The sequence below is a fragment of the Nesoenas mayeri genome, assembly GCF_963082525.1.
Source record: "Nesoenas mayeri genome assembly, chromosome: 1".
NCBI lineage: Eukaryota > Metazoa > Chordata > Aves > Columbiformes > Columbidae > Nesoenas > Nesoenas mayeri.
In genome coordinates, this window is record NC_137541.1 from 113104362 (window position 1) to 113125466 (window position 21105).

The 21105-nt window shown below is 35.3% G+C and overlaps 1 protein-coding gene across 5 annotated transcripts in view; it reads right to left on the reverse strand.

Moving 5' to 3' along the window:
• Nucleotides 1-21105, reverse strand: part of DMD (dystrophin) — a gene marked incomplete at both ends in the record, with an annotated part of 1256016 nt that overhangs the window by 781762 nt on the left and 453149 nt on the right. The window lies entirely within an intron of this gene.

Genomic DNA, 21105 nt, shown 5'->3' on the forward strand with positions numbered 1-21105 from the left:
GTAATGTTGAAAAAGCTCAGAAATCTCATGCCAAATTATAACTTTTAAAAATCAAACAAAAGGGCATTGGTGTTGATTTCTCTTTCCCACAAAAGCCAGGTGACTCTTACAACTGCAGAATTCAGACTTCTGCTATACTGCTTATATTTAAGAAAAATCAACAAGAATTTACTGATTAGTAGAATATACTAATCTAATAGAATCTACTGATCAGTAGAAGACAAGGACAAAGCACAAGCAAGAAATACAGGTTTGCTACAAAGATATTATCCCATACTTTTTCAGAAAGTTTTGAAGAAGTTTTGTTGCTTTCCTAGCAATTTAGCATAAAAGCAAGCTCTTTACATAAAAATATACTATGCTTTTATAAAAAATGCTACTGAGGCACTTAATGGTTTTTATAGTTAGCAGAAATTGTCTCTACTGACATATTTGTGCCAATAAAACATTCAAAGCAGCTTCTAAAGCCTTTAATTGCAGTTTAAGACAGGAAGTCAAAGATTATCACTGGAACCAAAAGCAGGAAGTGTAATGGATGTAATGTAATCACTTAACAACAAATTACTTTTGAATTGTACAGATCTAATAATTACGTGCAATTGACATGAATACCACTGTCATATGTGTGTTAGGCTAGCAAAAACACTAGTCAAAACTTCGTCACCACTTATGCATGAAAAACAATGTTCAGTAATTAAATCTGCATCACAAAAGCAGGCTTGAAAATCTGATAAAGTCAATAATTTCATTTTTTCCTTTGAAAAGAGTACAATCTTGTAAAAATATAAACAATAAAGAACAGAAAATGTTTATCATATATTCCTGTTGCACAAAATAATATTTGAATTGTGTACAACATCAGATTTTGGATAGTCTACAATGTCATAAGAAATTACACCCAACCACACCACACTTCTGTAGCATGAGTTTTTGTACTATAAGGTCTACTGTGGAAAGGGATAACTGTATCATTCAATATGTAACTTTTTTTTTTTTTTGTTTTCTCTAACAATACTGCACAGAATATATTCCCATTGGAGGAAAAAAAAAAAAAAAAGATGTTACAACAGCTGAGTGAGACTAGGGATAACATGTTTGCAGAGATCTGTGATGAATTCATGTTAGTTATTTGTTTGAAAATTCTCCATCTGAAAATCCTTCTTTCTATAGATCTGATACAAAACATTGTCTCAGGTATGACAAGTGTTTAACTAAGCAATCCTTAAAAACTCTTTTCTAAGGAATGACATGTTGATCAAGATTTCCACTGCTTTCTCTCATGCTATCACAAATATTATAAGGAATTGCACTGAAAAATCTTGGATTTGTGACTTTCAAGAGCAAAATGGTGAAGACTAACTTCTGATCCATTATAACAACACTTGAAGAAATGTAAAAAAAAAGCAAACACTCTAACTAAACTAAAGAGTTTATTGGCAGGCATCCCAAAGTATGTTCTCATTCAAGAAATGGCAATTTTCTGACATAGGAAAAGCAGAAAAGGGATAGAAGAAGTGTAACCAAAGGACTTTGTAGAATGGTGTCAGTAATCGTTACATTTGGTAGAGGGAGGAAGCAACAACTCTCTGCCTTCACCTCAAATCTTACAGCATCGCTGCCTGTAGAAAGCTGGGATCAGTCATGAGGTGACAAAGCAGAGGTACGGATATCAGCAGTGCTTGAAACATAGACTTTAAAAGAAACCCAAAAACATAGACCTTTATGGATAGCATATCTGAAGAATTTTCAACTGCTGAGGCATAATAAACTCACTATATCATTATGCCTGCTCTTCTCCCTTACATTTTGGGGAAAAGAAAAAATATAACAAAGAGAACAAATAGTAGTAGCATCTTGTTATTCTAGAGGACATTGAGCATGCAGAGTATTAGCATTCGGATTTGAGAGTGACATATGCATGGACCTCTGAGATTGTCAAATGAATGAAAAAACACCTGGTCAAATCAGCAGAAATTAAAACTGTTGTCTCAACTGAAAATGGAACATCAAACACTAAGCTAAATATGCACACCTGGAAGTGGATAACTACTGACCTATTACCTATGACACACACTTCGTATTAAAAAGCAAAACTAAACAAAAAAGTGTCTTAAAGTAATATTCATCTACATAAAGATTATTCACTCCAGAATACAAACGAAATTTAAGTAGGCAGATCCCATAGCATCAAGAATAATCCACATAACACAAACAACAATGAAAAAGCTTAATTTTATAAATCATAACGGTAGGCAAATCCATCTGAAAATAAAAAAAAAAACCAACAAACACACACACCACAAATCAACACAAAACTGATATCTCCAGTGAGTGTCCTTATTTCTGAATTCATCTGAATTTTAAGGTATTGCATATAGTACATTGAGAACAAAGAGAAATAGTTGAGAATAAAGACATCTTACATAACTGTGATGACTGTTTCTAACCATAAACAATTAGGACACATTGAAGTTAAATTGTTATAGCCATATATTGCTAGGAAAAAAGCTACTTAAATATGCATGCAGTTCCATTCTTGAAATAAAAACTATTCTTAGTAAAGTACTTAATGAGTATGCAAAACAAAGTTGATTGGGTGCAGCCATAGCAAAACATTTACAGAGAGTAATCTACTGAATAACAATGCATGTGTGACACAAAAATATTAAGGGGAAAAAATATGTTAAAAATTCAAATGTTTGATGAAGACTGCATCACATCTAGCTAGGAATAAGTCAGCCAGTCAGCCCACAGACTACTTTGAAAACCAGTCATTTTTGCATGGAAAACAGACCTGGTTGTTATTATGGAAATAATATTATCATTTAAATTATATAAATTAAGTTATATAAATTATATATTTAAATTAAATTTCATTATTATAGTAATTTCCTTTTATTACAGACTGACCTAGAAGGAAAAAAAAAAAATCCTTTGAACTCATGTGTTGTCTTCTAGACTATCTTTTTCCTTTGCTGTTGCACATAGAAGAATTACATCTAGATGAAAAGATGAGAATTTGTATTTTTACACACTTCATCACTTCTTGCTGGGGTGTGGGTGCTGGAAGACCCCAAGGACTCTTAAACTTTAATTTAAAGTATAAGGAGATTAAATAAAAAGCCTTTGACCTTCATAAGCCTGGAAAAATGAGGTATGCCTGGCAGCTGTATAAATTAATTTACAGACTTTAAACCATGAGCTTGCATCTGCTTCAGGGTAGGAAAGGGAGGGGAGAAAGTGTTCCTCATCTACCATTGCATTATGTTCCTAAAGGGAGGAGAAGGATTGGACTTGTGTTGGTAAATTCTCCAAGAATGTTTCTATATGTTCATAAAGACTGCTTCTGAGTTTTATAAATTAGTTGGACAGTTTTAGCAAGTAGTTTTGCAGTGAAAATTTAGAGTTCATTCCAGCACTCTTGTTTATATTATATATTTTCTTCCTTCAGAAACTACCTGTCTCACTGTAAAAGATGTAGAATCTGGCACTAGACGTTTAGAGCTTTAAAACTCAGAGACATGTAATTTTAAAGAAACAATTTTCTGGTAAAGGCTAATTTAAGTTCAGAGTAGTTTTCTCATTTTGAAAACTCCCTTTGCAGGATTACGGTCTCAGAAAGTAGCAGACATTTTCACACTCTATACCTCCTACCAGTAAGACTGATACCATCTCTTATTTTTTCAGTTCCTCCAAGTTTCTCATGACAAAATCATATTTTATGTCATTAAATTGCCAAATTATAACTGTTAAAAGGTTAAATGCTAAAATCTTATTTTCAATAATCAAGACTGTGTTTTCTTAGCACACAATCTCAGAGAAAATAGTTCAGTTATTTCTGTTAATAAAACTAATAAGATAACATCAGTCATAGTGCTTGTTATTGTAATGTTAACTATTTATGTGCTCTAAATGAGGCTAGCATTTTCATTTTCTTAAGGATTTCAAACCTGCCTTTGTGAAGGAAACCATGTTGCATCAGGAAGATGCTTTTCTTTGCCATTCATATGAAAATCCACTTAGGATTTGCCTTATCATAAATCTGAAAGATTGCAGGTTTTACTGTTGCAGTTGAGACAATCCAGATTTTTAGTACCCAGTTTTCTCAGTGGTTTCATTTATTCTGCAGATGTTTCCACCTGGACGAATTGGCCTGTCCTTGCAACTGCAGTTTTGAGATGCAGCAGATTATTAGTTCATTAAAAGTCAACAGACCTTAGGCAACGTGCACATTAAGAGTCAAAAAGACAGAGCCAGTCAGTACGGATAAAAGTACATTACAAAGGAAAGAAAATGCTGGAATTATTGACAGGAAAGTGGCAAAGGAAAATTAATCTCTTCAACTACTCTATTTGGTACAGTTAGTACAAATAAAGAATGAAAAAAACAAATAAATAATTTACTGGCATTGAATAAAAATTCTACACCTTGGGATCTGGAGCATAGAAGTTGGCTTAAGTCAACTGAAAGCAAGTGAAAAAAATTGAACTAATTGGCCTAGTAAAGAAACTAAGATTAGAAAGTGCACAGACAGGTAAAACAGAATTAATAGACAGGAAAAAAGTCCGACAGCTATCTGGAACAATAAAATTTTCTAACAATTTAAAAACTGTTTCATTTTACATACATGGTCAAGTAAGTCAGTGGTTCACAAAAATATTTTCTGCTTAGCTTGCTTTATTCAACATGCTCATACTTGGAAAAAATATCCCAGCAGGTTTTGGTTAGTAGCTGTCAGACCCTTTCTTCCACAGAACATTTAAAAATATATTGGTTTTATTAATTCTCTAGGGAAATTTTTCAGACTGTATTCATTTAAGTGTTTTAATTCTATCAAGCTTTTTGTTCTGACTATAAAATGTCTTTCTGTTTGAAGTATTACTGATGACAAGACACACAGTGCTTGCCTCACTAAGGAAGGCATATCCTGTTCAAGCAATTGAGAATCATGACTCCACACAGTAATATGACTTGATGTGGATGAGTTAAATCAACTGACTGTGACTGAACAGAATTACTTTCACCATATACCTGCAAGAAAATTATTTCTTCCTGTTGAAATGCCTAATCCATCCATTATTCTTCAACCCTTTTCTGATCCAAGAACAAGGCACATTCTAAGGAGACGCATCTTTCAGGTGCTGACGTGTCACACAGTAAGATGAGGTCATTTGGTATCTACATAACACAAAAGTAAGAGTACTTTTCTCATAAAGAAAGGTGCAACTTTCACCCTACAATAAATTTTCAGTATTAACTAGTGACTCTTCACAGAACTCTCCAGCAGTAAATGGTAACACGGTCCTGAAAGTTTATCACAGTTCAAGAAGTCTGTGATCTATTCCCAGTAGTGCTACCAACAAGGTAACTCCAGATCGGCAGATTCAGCTCCCTTGACAAATATCTATTGTGTTTTATACTATCACGAACATTAAAAAAAGGAAAAGGTAATTTTATCCATTGATGATAATCAGTCCTCCTTAAAATTTTAATTGTGATCACGGTATCATGCAATAGCAAGGAAAATATTCAACATGGAATAGATAACTGTCACATTTATTTGGTTTTAATTTTCAAAATGTAAATTCTAAATGTAACAAGGAGTTAAGTGACAGCCACTTTAAAGAAGAGTGTTCTGACAAAGATCTTTCAAATGTCCTATATTCTTAATGAAATTTTAATCGAAAAATCTCTATGAGCAGAGAAGCCATTAAATGTATTAACAGAAAAATGGGATGGAGAAAGGTGGACTATGTCTCAGCCAAAAGAAATGCAAATGAATTATTCAAAAAAGTACTGAGCTATTTCTTAAAAGTGAAACTGCCCAAGAACAAGAGAGTACTTGGTTCCACTTGGTGAAATGTAGAGACATGGAACTGACTAAAAGGGCAGAAGCAGGAACCAACCTGCATAGACAGAGTGGAAGGGAAAAATGTTGTTCAGTAAATTTTAAATTTCTATTTAATCTTGTAGAATCATTTTTTTCTGTTTACTAAGGAAAGTATTCTTGTGATTTCTTAAGAGTGCATGTCTGTGTGTTGGGCCTCCCCTTATATTAGTACATGTACCTCTGGCTGCAATTAGACATTTTCAACCGTATGAACTTAGACATCCTTTATGACTATTCCAACCTTTCAAAGCTCATCTCAGCCAATACAGTAGGATAACCAAAACCAAACAGAATGATGTAAAGAGACTACATTATATCTTTTCCAGCTATCTGAAGCAGTTGAGCATAAAACAAAGAATGTTATCTGCTTCATACAAGATTTTGTTCACTGTTATCAGAAACCTTCCCCTGCAGTAACCTGTTAAAAACTTTGCTGTAATTCCATATAACTCCATTATATAATGTTACACTTCTATTATATATTTTATAGGTAAAGGAAAAAAAGGCAGACTAACATCTATTGTACCATCTTTGGCCAGAAAAAATAACCCTCTATTGCAGAGTACAGCATCAACCAGCTGCAGTAACATTGACTAAATTTTACTAGTGGAAAGTCTGAAAATAATTCCTTATTCTTCAGAATTTCTACATGTAAAGCAGTTTTATAATATTGTCCTTGATAAATGCTAAAGCTGTCATTTCTACAAACTATACAAACGTGACATAATATCCTCTTTTTGCCTATAGTTCAGTCAGTTGTTACTGTCTGGAATTTTTTTAAGTCCTGTCTTAGCTAGGGGAATTAAAGCTTAATTAAAAGGAATAAAGAAAGGTCACATGCTGCAGTGTCCCAACAGTCTCTATAACAGGCCTACCCATAATTACCATTGCAAACACATCAGCAACTCAACACATGAGCAAATCAACATAGTGTTTTGCTTTATTAGAAGAGAAATATGGTTCACCACAGGGTACTCAGTAGAGCTACTACTACTGTTCTTGGTTACAAAGTTAATCAAATAAATGGAATTCAATACTATTAACATTACCCTGTTCAGGGAGATAATGGAAGGTTCATGAAACTATATGCCAAGAGGAGCAGCAGCCATCCACATAAGAGGACCACTTGACAAATTTAAATTTCATTAACTCTTGGAATAAAGGGATACTAGTTAGCCAATCCAGTGTCCCTGACAGCAAAAAACTGCCTTGAGCATTTGACTTGATGTCTCCGAAGGGATTATGAGGAAAAAGTTACATAAAAAACTACGAAGGAGCACAAATACAACAATATCAATGCTGAAAAAAGTACTAAAATTGACTTAATTTCATTCAGTGCACAGAATGGGCAGCATTCAGTAAGGGTCTATTTAATAAAGTATTTTACTGTTATTGTTCAGTATGCAAACCTAAATCTTCATCTCACTGAATTCTAAGACTTATTTTATACAGATTTTTTTTCAATTCTCAGTAGGGGGTTTTGGTGATTCCTCCCTCCTTCAACAGTCCCAAAGCTTTAGCAGCATCCACATATTTCCTCTATTTTATATCTGTTGGAATGAAAGACAAAATATACAATAGTTGACTGATTCATTGTGTATAAGGCCTGATTTCTCTGGCCTTCAACATAATAATGTAGTTCAAAGCATATTTCCCAGTGTATCCAGTTGTATCTGAATGCTCAATGCTTCATTGCTTTAGACCTCAACATCTCACATAACACACCAAGACCTCAGGAACATCTATGACAGATTAACTGGCTTAGAAGGAAACTCTGTAATTGAGGTAAAGAAAATTCCTGAGCAGCGCTCAACTGTTTTAATCACAGAACTGTCTTTCTGCAGTCTCCCGCTCCTTTACTGAACACTTTTCACAAATAGGTTCAGCTGCAGTGCTGACCTATGGAAGAAGAGAGATACTCAATAAGTTAGTGGAGCTATGCAACAAGCAAGGAAAAGAGAAAGGAAAAGATGTGCAGCAGGAGCTGAACTGTATCTCTCTCTCTCTCTCCTTGCCCACACAGTCATGGGCAATTCAGGAAGACCTTGAGATACCCCCTCTCTGTCTACCTTCTAACTTCTGCAGTAAACACTTCTGCAGTGTTCACAAAATCAATAGTCTCCTCTATCACACAGTCCAGACTTTCTTTTACAACAGGCTCATTCAGTTCACTGAAGGGTATAAGGATATAAGTTCTTCATAATGCATCTAATCCAACCTGTTTCTCTACTTCTAGGCAGTTAACCTTAGTAATACCCCTTTAACAGATGGCAAGCCTGTTTTGTGTTTTCCTAAAGTAAACTTTCATAAAAGGAATTCCATGCCTTGGCAGTGCTACACAAATTGCACAATTTGGTTTTGGAGACATTCAGTGTCAGCTCAAAACAAGCACATACAAACCCTGAACTCAGCCTCTAATGTGGCACTTTGTACAACCTACTTCCAACCATTCTTTATTTATCCACCATAACCAGCCCTTCAGAACCATTTTTCTTGACAGTTGATTCTAGTTTCTACTGCTTAGGTCTCATATGTCTCTGTGTCTACAGTGTTAGCTGTTAGAATTTAAGTATATCCCCAAAATGGGAAAATTTATGATTCTGCAGAGATTTATAACTTGGTTAAATCTGATCCCTTTCCTGAAATAGCAATTACCCCTCAGCTAATTTAAAATCCCTCAAAGAACAGATGAGAAGGGGCAAACTTTCTTGGATCCCCAGAGGTTCTACCAGTGGCTACTCAATTTAACTAAATCTGTCAGGAAAATACAATGCAAATTATGGAAACACATTCTCATGGTATATATCAAGTCATTGCTTCAACACATTTTGGTTATTTTACAGTTACAGAACCAGTAGGTAACTGAACCATAGGTAACTGAAAAGGGAAAAGGCATACAATTACGTGAGTTTAAAAATTAATGTAAAAAAAAAAAGAAATTAAATACACAAAGATCATTTAAATAGCATTAAATTTTACAGGTTGCATATTCTTTCCATCCTTTATTTACAAGCACACTAACATATTTTCAGCTGAATTTGCTCAGAAGAGCAATCTGGAAGACACGTATGCATTGGTTCCAGGCATTCCTGATTACAGGCCACAAAAAATCACCTATGAGAGTAAGCTTGCTGTGCCTTGAGAGTTTGTTTTTCAAATCTTGCAATTGCTATGAACTTCCATGGAATTTGTAGGTGCTAATTTACAAATCACGTAATTAGTTCGTAAAGAGCTGAGGACACTTTTGGCAATTTTAATTAACAAATCTGATCAACTGGGCTTGTGTTTCTGAAGTTGTTCACAGAACAGATAATCTCTCAGCATATCTCACAAAAGGTGCTGTAAGAGAGCTGCTGGTGAAAAAAGAAAATATCACTAATGAAAAGCTAGGAAAAAAATAGCTCTAAGTGAAATATAATTATTTATATTAACTAATACAACTCACAATACAATACTAAAATCCATTAAATTAACCAAATAGTGACAATGCCTTTTTTTTTTTTTGCCTCAGAAGATGAACTAAATGAAAGTTACTGCTGAATTTCAGCATGGAAGTCCCATTAAAATAAATACACTGGTTTTGGACACATGCATGCAATGAATTCACAGACCTTTGAAAATGCATAGATTTTCATGCCAGAGTACTGCTTTCTGTTAAATCTGTTCCTTCAGATCAAAATCCAAATCACTGAACACACTGTCACAGACATATAAGGAGCAAAAAGTCCTACACTATGAAGACCAAAAGATAAAATAGCTTGCAACCACAAAATTTTAATATGCTTTCTTTGCAGAATTGCAAACCTATAAATCTTAACTTAACTGACCTGTACTCTGCATTTCATTTAGCTTTATTTCCATAAGCTTTAATCAGTAAAGGCAACTAATTAAGAAACATATTTTGTAAAATTTAATCTAAGCCATAACCTCAAATACACCACCTCCATAATCCATACTGTTTTCTAATGTAAGAGAATGAAAACCATTTCTTAGCTTATTTTAATCACCACAGCCAGCCACCAATCCTGCTATTATTTTTGACTACTAAGCCATGATAGTTCTCTTCAGGATCTTCATTAAAGACTATCTAGTCTTCACAATAAGAATATTTAACTCAAAACCTCTTTTTATGTATTCACACAGTACAATATCAAAATGCCTCTAAGAGCATCAATAGCAAGAGCAATTAACTGTAAAGAAATAAATCTACAATATGACTCTTTTTTTTCCTTTGAGAAATAGACTCTGGGACAAGAGCCAATTAGTGGACATACTCGTTAGTTTCTGTGAAGCTAAGGTTGAGGTCCTGGCGTTTTCAGAGTATTCAATATTACATGCTACTCTATCTGGAAGACATTACTGAAAAAGCTGGTTTTGCAAAGTCAACTAAAATCTTAAATAGTGAAATTTGCTTGAATAGGCTGAATAACCCTTTCAAAGCTTTTATGTGGTTTATCCTTATTACGCTTACATTTATTTTAGCATTTTAACTTCATTTTTAAAGGCTCTTCTTCAACAGAAGCCACTTCAAACAAGATATTTTCATTTAAAATTAAAATTTAAAATTAAAAGCTAACAAAAAAGCTGTTGCAGAAGAGGTTCAAGAGATTTAATGTGTGTAGCTTTTGCGTTTGTGGGTTTTGTGTTTTTTTTTTTTTTTTTTTTGAATTTTCTTGTCTTCTCAAATTCAGTGGTGTGACTACCTTGCCTGTAGGTACATGCTCTGAATAATAATTCAAAAGCTGGAAATTGGACAAAATGATAAACAATAGTGTTCTTCTGACTGTGCTTCAGATTTATAAATTGGGTAATAATATAGAAAATAACACTAAAATTTTCAATAGATAATAAAAGCAGGAAATATCAAGAAGTACTTCTGGTCAACCTGAAAACTATATAAAAACTTTGCTAACTGTTTACAAAGTCTAACAACTGGATGGAAGAACAAGATAAAAAAAACATTGAGGACTGTTAAATATAAAGACACCAACTTCAGCTCAGGAAATATCTGAGCCACAAATCAGATATCAGTGGAGGGTAAGTGAGAATACACAGATGCTTCAAAACTTTTAAACAGTCATACCCCTTTCCCTGTTCCTTTGTATTCATTATTGGTTTCTGCTGGGAACAAGGTATAATGCTGGAAGAGAAACCCTTTACTCTGACTAATTTAAACTATTCTTTTGTCACACAGACCTACCATAGAGGCTCTGAAATTTATCTGGACGTGTACAAAAGCAGAAATTAGAGTATTTTTATGCTCCATATCTTAACGTTAACTTATCTATATGTAAGGCATCCTGCAAAATTCCATGATACAGGAAACAGTGGAGGTTTAGGTTGGACATGAGGAAAAGGTTCTTCTCCCAGAGGGTGGTGGAGCACTGGAACAGGCTCCCCAGGGAGGTGCCACAGCCCCAAGCCTGACAATGTTCAAGAAGAGACTGGACATTGCACTCAGATATGTAGTGTCTTTTTTTTTTTTTTAAGTGAAACAGAATAGTGTCACTGTCACTTCAGTTAAGAACTGTGGAGTAAAACATCACATTGTGAGTTCATATCCAAAGCCTAACGTTTTAGGCTAATAGAAGCACCTTAGGAAGCCTTCAAATCATCTGTTTTGTAAGTCATTTTTTTTGCAGCTGTATATATTTGCACATGCTATTTCAAAATTTTTGGCAAGTAAAATGCTTCTGACCTACAAAAGAAATGTTAACGCATAATAGCTATTTCAGGGATAATTATTTCTAGTTTATATCTATCACAGAATCACAAAATCGACTGGGTTGTAAAAGACCTCAGAGATCATCAAGTCCAACTCCAGTCCATTTACTAGATCATGGCACTAAGTGCCATGTCCAATCTCAGTTTAAAAACCTCCAGGGACAGCGAGTCCACCACCTCTCTGGGCAGCCATTCCAATGCCTGACCACTCTCTCCGTAAATAATTTCTTTCTAATATCCAGCCTAAATTTCCCCTGGCAGAGTTTAAGCCCATGCCCCCTTGTCCTATTGCTGACTGCCTGGGAGAAGAGACCAATCCCCACCTGGCTAGAACTTCCCTTCAGGTAGTTATAGAGAGTGATGAGGTCACCTCCAAGCCTCCTCTTCTCCAGACTAAACAACCCCAGCTCCCTCAGCCTCCCCCCATAGGTCTTGTGCTCAAGTCCCTTCACCAGTCTCGTTGGTCTTCTCTGGACCCGCTCCAGCACTTCAATATCTTTCCTGAACTGAGGGGCCCAGAACTGAACACAATACTCCAGGTGTGGCCTCACCAATGCAGAGTACAGGGGAAGGATCACTTCCCTTGTCCTGCTGACCACGCTAGTTTTGATACAGGACAGGATTCCATTGGCCTTCTTGGCCACCTGGGCACACTGTTGGCCCATGTTGAGCTTCCTGTCAATTAGTACCCCCAGGTCCCTTTCTGCCTGACTGCTCTCCAGCCACTCTGCGCCCCGCCTGTAGTGTTGCACAGGATTGTTGTGGCCAAAGTGCAGGAGCCGCCACTTGGCCTTGTTGAACTTCATCCCATCGGAATCAGCCCATTTTTCCAGTCTATCCAGATCCCTCTGCAGAGCCCTCCTGCCTTCCAGCAGGTCAACATTCCCTCCCAACTTGGTGTCATCAGCAAATTTGCTGATGATGGTCTCAATCCCCTCATCTAAGTCATCAATAAAGATGTTAAACAGGACTGGACCCAACACTGACCCCTGGGGGACACCACTAGTGACTGGCCACCAGCTGGATGCAGCCCCATTCACCAGCACTCTCTGGGCCCGGCCCTCCAGCCAGTTCTTAACCCAGCGTAGAGCGCACTTGTCCAAGCCATGGGCTACCAGCTTTTGCAGGAGTATATTATGGGAGACAGTGTCAAAGGCTTTGCTGCAGTCTAGATAGACCACATCTACAGCTTTCCCCTCATCCACCAGGTAGGTCACCTGATCATAAAAGGAGATCAGGATCTATCTATGTAGCTTATGTAATGAATTAATATATTCTTATCAATTATTCTCTTGCAGATATGAATTATACCCCACTGTTACTGTGAGATGGTGAAACTAAGACATCCTAAAATAGCTACATATAATATACTCTAAAGACTATTATTGTCTCATACATTTATATTTGCAGTCAATTTTAAATTATACCTCAACTAATTGGCTAGAATATAAACCATGTTTATTAAGCAAAAATAGAACTGCAGTGAGGTCATTCGTGGTGTGTGACCCAAATTTACCTTCAGGTTCTGTTAAGAGGGAATTTGCTTAATTAAAATCACAACTTAGGTATAATTACTAATGAGGTGGGCATGAAAATATCATTCAAGAAAGGCGACTTACAGGGTTCTAAATTCTCATTATAGAGACAATGTACAACTGATGTGTAGCTTGTGTAGCTGCTAAGATCTTTAACAGACACTAATAATCCAAAAAACTTTAAGTTTAAAAAAATATTTATAAATTTACTGTTTTGTAGTCACATTCTTTTTCACATTTGTGCTTTCTTCTTCAACACTTCCTCCTAATTTTCCACTTTTCTCCTTTCCACCTGTGATCTAACAAAAAGCTATTTCTTAGTTCTGGAATAGGTGACTTATTGAATCCTTTGTTGTTGTTGTTGCATTCTCCTAGAACTAAATCAACTATTTTTGTTCTTTAAATGAGTTTCAGAATGCTGAAACAGAAACCATACATATCAGCCACTTTTGCCTGGTGTCCATCATGTGGCAGAAAATAATTACAGGTGGTTTACAGGTGAAATTTTGCCAAGCAATATTATACTTCTCCCTATCACATAGAAAGGTACTCATATTTAATAAAATGTTATAACACATGACTATAAACTGTAGGTATTAAATCACATATCCATTGCAGCAGCCATGATGCGTGTTCACAAAATGGGAACAAAGCCAGAAAAGTTGGAGAAAAAATAGGAGGCTGAATATGAACGAGTTGTTGAAACTTAGTTTAAAAGCCATCAATGTAGCAGAGAATGATTCTTTAGACTGAATTTAAAAGACACAGGACAATCAGGAAAAGACTAGAAGTAGCAAAATATGGCATGGTATAACAGAGAAACCATTTACTTGGTGACACAGAGGAGACAGAAAAGCATTGTGTTCTGAAAAGGAATGGATAATTATAAGTAGACTAGAGAACATTTTTTAAAAGGTAATCATACTAAAAAGTAGATTATGAAATTAAGGGGGTGGAGTAACTTACAACATATATTGTGCAGTGGAATTAATTTATCATTCCTCACAATATTTGCAAATGTAAATAAGAGGGGAAAAAATCTATGCAAACATGTAGTCATTTATTGTTATCTCACCTCAATACCTTTTAGAATGGACGCAATGTTGTAAAATCTCTATTTCCTGACCCTACTGTTAAATTCAAACTCAAGAAGTTACTCCTAATAAACCAGTCTGAGGACAGGAATATTGCATTTTCCGTAATAGCTTCTACAAATAGAACACATTTCACTAGCTTATTTTCTGTGCCATATAACTAATGTCAGCCTATTTTCTAATGAAATACTGCTAGTAAGTATATATATGAAATTTTAAAAAAGATTTTTTCTGTTTAAAAACCAAAACAAACTGTTTATCATTAAGGTTCTCTATTGGATTAGATATTCTTAACTTAAAGACTTCACCCTAATACTAAGACAAATAATCAGTTCAACATTTATAAGTCACACTATCAGCTGAAAAAAACTGTTCTATGAAATTATCATATATGCTTCTGCCTGTTGATACATAGTCCGGCATGCCTCAAATCACTTTTACTTTAAGAAACAAGGTCCTTTTCTATTAAAAACTTATGTTCTATGTCTGCTTTGAAACTTTTATAGCAGTGAAATGAGATAATATTTTAAGTTGAATTAAAAGATGTGTGCCTCATATTTCAGATAGTTGAAACTAAATACTTCCTGTTGATATAATGTACTGCTATCAAAAGATCTTTGTACAATTTACTAGGAAACTGAGTTGCACACAATAACATCACCTAAAAAATTCTTCAAATATTTCAGTCAGCAGCACTGTGGGAAAATAAACTAGGCATTGAGAGCCTTCTCAGTATAAACCTTCATGTATCAACAAAGCAGTTGCATAAGGAAAATGGTACCAATGAGAACTTAAAAGAACTGTTCAAGAAGCAGACACATTTATGTATTTGTGATACATGTAGCTTGTCTCTAAACTAAAGTCATCACCTGATTAAGTAACGACTAATGGATGGATATCAAATGATAATTGCTTCTGAAGTGGGCTGATGAATTACTAATGACCCAAATGGAAAAGCAGGAACCCGGTTCCCCAGAGCACAAAAGACATCCAGGAAAGCAACGGGTAGTCCCTTTCTGAGTTCTGGCAATGTATCGTCCATCTAGACTTATCTCTTAGTCCCCTCATGAGTCTTGAGAAAGGTTAATCTACATTAGCAGAATGCTACTAACTTTATTGAATCATCATCCTAGGGAAAAATTACATTGAAGACTAAACCTAAACAAACAAAAAAACAGAAGCCAAACATGTTTCAAACTAGCCAGGTTTTATGCAGAGAGACTCAACAAGAGGGAAAAAAAAAACAAACCAAACCAAACCAACAAACAAACAAAACTCAAAACAAAACAAAAAAAAAACAACACACACACAAAAAAACCCACAAAGCAAACAACAACAACAAAACCTGGAACAGCTCTTTTCTTTAAGAAGTCGTAAAAAGCATTATGTCAAAATTCATAATGAAAATATTACTCATTGTAACCTCAACAGTGAAGTTAACTGGTGAAATGTATGAAACATATAGGCAACAGGCTACACTGAAGAGAATAACCACTCAGCACAAACTACGTAGAAGCGCGATGCACACAAAGGAAACATGCCACCTCTGCTATTGATCCCATAACAGGCAGTCAATGTCTTGTTCCATCTCATCCTCCCCTTGTCTCACTGACAATCTTTGACTTGCATTTGAAGCTCCTGCCCCTGACACAATCAATGTCTGTGTGGTGGGATTTTTTTCATTTTTAAAGGAAGGAACATCTTTATAGCTTCTTTTCTCTGCTCTCCCTCTCTCTCCCTCTTCTCCCTTTTCTGTTTCAGGATTTTTGTATGTTTCTGATCGACAATAGAATTATATTTTGAATTCTTTTGTTAAAGGTCAAAATACAAAATGAAGGCAAATCAATATTAGATTTTCTTTATTTATAAAAAAAAATAAATAGAAATTAGATGTGTTCTTCACTGAACAAAGCACAAGAAAAATATTTCAAACTAACAGATAGACTTTCTCTCAAAATAGGGGTAGGAAAACTGATTTTATATACTCGACTGAAGAAATAGTAAACCAAATATGAAAAAAAAGGGCAACTCAGAAGCTGACACAAACAATATACTGGACCAGAAGTACAGAAGTCAATGGCCATTCTGTTCAATTGAAGATGAAAATGCAATTTTGGTAAAAGCTGAATATATTGTTATGTTAGCTAGGCTGCTAAATAGCAAAGGGAAAAATTAATGTGAAAATCCTAAGAGAAATAAAAGAAAGTAGAAAAAATAAAAGCCTAGAAGAATGTCTATAGAAAATATCAAACAGAAAACTCACACATTGGATTTTCACCTGTCCATACTTTTTGTGGTTTAGATTTCTTTCAAATACACATGCCAATTCCATTTAAATTAATGGGAGTTATGCTTTAAAGTTAAAAGGTTCTCTTGAAGAATGACACATAAAATATAATCTTTCTTCTTATGCCATATTGATTGGGAGGTAAGTGTATTTTACTTTAATATATTTTGCAAATGATTTGCAAAACACTGCAGAAGTCATTCTATAAGAGAGTGTCACTCTTTTGTATTAATAACTTCGAGCTTTTAACACCCTAAGTACAATAAAGTGTATATATATATATATATATATATATATATAGACATAAAAGTTTTATGCATTCCTACATCATCCACAGTTTATTTAAACCACTGTTTTCACTCTAATGATATCACTATCAGGCAACTAAAATTTCCTTTTGCATTTTTAAGAATGTTTTACTCCATCAAAATGTATGCGTTATTTCTTTGCTACAGCTAAACTAAGTTCTAATGAAACAAATGCTTTCTGTAGAAAAAGTGTGGATAAATCCCAAACACTATATTGTTCCAGACAATTTTTATATTTTTGAAGTTCTCATTTTTGTTGTGTTTTACGGTACTTTTGGGTCCAGAATTTCTGAAGAAAGTTTGAACATCTAAAAGAGTGTCTGTTCCTCCCTGCCCCAAATGTATTATTCTTTTAAAAGATATTATTTCTTCCTACTTCTCCCCTTAGCTCATTGATCACCTCAGGCTAACACACCCATAATAATTTTTTATATATAGAGAGAAATGCCTTTGCAGTTTGAAATAGATATAGAAAATCTGTGAATATCTTCCTTTGTATACTTGTATCTGAAGTCTGTACATGAACACCAAAACCATGAAAAACATGTTGCAGTATCTTAGAGGGAGAGTTTTCTATACAAGCATTACAATACACAGTTTATATTGCATCAAAATCACCGGAGGGTAGAAAGAAACCAGCGCTTTGATGATCAGTAGAGATAAGCAATCTGGCCTTTCCAAAGGTCACTGCTACAGGTGAACATATGGACCTGCCTGCTCTATGAATGTCAACTTACAGTCCATGGCATTTCCTACAGACCCTGAAAACATATAACTTTCATGTTATTGCTATAAATACAGGGGAGAATAAAGGCTAGCCCCTTTCTCAAAAATCCACCCTCATACAAAATCGCTTAGATGAACATTTTAAAATCCTATATATCTTTTTTTTATCTTATTGTATGCCTTGAAAATTAAGCTATTTAGAAATGGGTTTCTTTTCAAAAGAAGAGAAGCAAAAAATACTGAAATTTGCAAAATTATTTCATTTTTGTTTGCTGTTAGAAGTTGATGCTTTCACTCACATTCATGTTTCTAATTTGGCAATAGCACATTTTCACCACAGATTAGACCTTTTTTTTTTTCTTTTTAAATGCTTTTCTTTCACAGTTCAACTTTGAAATTAAGAATTTTTGGTGTGATTTTCAAAAAGATACAGATGAAACTTAATACTGAAGCTAGTTAAAATAATCTAAAAAATAACCTATAATGAAAAAATAATCAAGGACAAAGTGTGCTATTGAAAGCATGTACAGTTCTATTTTCAGAAATACATTAACTAACAATGTAATCGGAATAACCTGTGTAACTTTTCCATGTTTCTAATAGTTTTAAAAAAACCACAAAACTTTAAAAGTAATTCTAATCAAGTTCACCTTTTACAAATTGTTTTTCGTTTTTATGTTGATGTTGCCAACTACCCATGGGTAAACTCATGCAATTATTCGATCGCCAGTTTATTCAAATTTATTCAATATGAATATACAGTAGAGAAAGATAGATTTTATCTAGGATTTTTTACTTTCTGGATAACACATTGCCCTTCTTTATTAACCAGCGAGGAACAGTCTAATAATTCACATGGGACACACCACATGGCATTTCTAGCGTTTCTATGTTTAAATAAGCTTTATAGATATCTCAAATAAGCAATCATAGTTGAAAAAGTCTAACAAAAAAAAAAAAAATTCTGATTATGATTTTTAAGGTTGATTTAAAAGGACAGTTAAAAAGAGATGGAAAATTCGGTAATTGCTTTTTCTGTCAAATTCTAAAGATGTGTCATTATCAGTTGGGGGTGCAAAAAAGCACCTAATTAGTGGATGTGAACAGGTTTGTGAACAGGCCCATGTGCAAGCAGCGATAGCTGTGCATGGGTGTGAGGTGTAAAGGCAGCTGGATATCTGAAATTGCACTTCTGAGCTCTGAGGCAGATTCTTGCTACTTGCTAGACGCAACCAGTAGGGGCTGGCTGTAAATTTTCTTAATAAGTGGTCTACACAAAAGCGGCATGCTCTGAATTCTCCCACTAATGAAGAAGTGTGAGACAGAAGCACCAGTTAGGAGGCTGATCATGAGTTGTACTTCTGCACATGGACTATTTAGACTGAGAAAATTGAAGGCTGAGGGTTATAGAAAGAAGAGCAGCTGATGGAAAGAGGCATCCTGAAAGGAATTTGTGTCAGGGAAGAGAATGGGGTTTTGAAATCAGGTGGAGAAGATGCTGACTAGAAGACAGATCCTGGAAGTGAGAGCAGATCCTGTATAACAGAATCAGAGAATCTCTCAAGTTGGAAGGGACGCATAAAGATCATCAAGTCCAACTTGCTGCTCCTCAGCAGACTACCTAAAACTGAATCATATAACTAAGAGCATTGTCAGATGCTCCCTGAACTCTGACAGGCTTGGTGCTGTGACCACTTCCCATGGGAACCTGTTCCAGTAACAAAACACACCCTCAGTGAAGAACTCGTTCTTCATGTCCAGTTTGAACTTCTCCTGATGCAGTTTCATTCCATTTCCTTGTGTGCTGGTCACCAGAGAGATATGTGGAGACAAGTAGCAGGGGATTCCTGGGATCTTGGCTGGTGATGTCTAACATCCATAACTGCAAGCAGTGGCACAACACAGACAGACACAACTATGCCTGACCTTGTTGGACCAGCAGCAACCTCTCTGCTGGGGAGGGAAGTTGAGGCCTCATGATCCTAACTCTGGGGGGAACCAAGTGAATGACTGTGTGAGATAATCAAGTAGAGTAGACGCTCTGATCTCACTAGTTTCTTAAATACCAGGATCCATCCTGTTCCTTGAAGACGCAGCATGCTGGAAAGCTCCCTAAGAAATCTTAGCTTCACTTTTCCAACTCTGCAGATCCTTGTTCTGACCTCTGGTGATGGCAGTGGGTGCAAACTGGAACATAGGAGGTTCGACTTAAATAGGAGAAGAAACTTCTTCACAGTGAGGGTGACAGAACACTGGAACAGGCTCCCCATGGAGGGTTGTGGAGTCTTCTTCTCTGGAGACATTCAAAACCCGCCTGGACGTCTCCCTGTGTAATGTCATCTAGGTGTTCCTGATAATCTTTTCAGGTCCCTTCCAATCCCTAACAGTCTGCGATTCTGTGTTGCTATTTTATTGTGGTTAGTCTGAATCCTAGGGATACTAGTTACACAGAAATAGCTTCTAGCTTTCTGAATGCAGAATGTTTCTATTTAAAAAGAGAATACCTAAGCTAACAGCTGAGACTATGTTGCTCAAATAATATCCATTAAGATCTCATGATTAAAGGTTCAAGGAATTCAGCAAGTATTTACTGAAGTTTCCTGACTTCTACTTTAAATTATGCAATAATTCCAGTATGAATACTCAATGGGGTATTTTCTGTGGTGCTTGGTAATAAAAATATTACCAAGAAGTTGAAACTAAAATTCTACCTGGTTGTATTTTAATTTAGGAGAGTTCTCTTCTGATGCCTCTCCAAAGGGCACTTTACCCCAAGGTATTTGGATCACAGCCTCTAAGTAAAAGAAATGTCTGATTTAGTTCAAAGGAATACAACTCAGCAATTCTGTGATGCTGTGCTCCTAAAGTCTGTGGCATAGATAAAGCCCAAAGGGTCCCAGGATAGAGATGTCACAGCACTTTTAAAGAAGTTAACTTGTTGTCACAAGACTGAAATTGTGGCAAATCATCAAGAAAAATAGAATTCTGTAGGCCAAGGCTGCCCAAAGGATTATGCACTATGTGTGAGTAAATTTAGCTTATTTTTTAAGGACTTTCTAGTGACTTTCCAAGATAGTTACTATAGTTATGAACTGATGGAGAAAGTTCAGTACAGTAACTCTGTAAAATCCATATAACAAAACAGAGAGCGTGAGAAAAAAAAATGCATTACAATACTTGTGTAAAATGGGAGTAATGACTGGAGGGTTAGAGATTTCCTGCAAACTAATGACTAGGCTGAGGTCTGTCATGAAGCTTCCAATTCTGGAGTCCCAAATCAAATCATTAAGTACTGGGGAATACTGTCCCCATTAATTTCTACTGCATCCCAAATGATTTTAATCCAAATCTGCTGAAGTTTGTCAGTTTAAATACTAAGAGAAATCTTGCACACCAATTGTGTATTTCATATAAGATAATGTAGAATGAAGAAAACACAACTCCTGTCAAAAGAACAAAAATATACAACAATATTTATGTAATGGGCCTGACTTTGCATAACAGATAATTTAAGGCAGCCACACTCACATCTGGCTTTTAG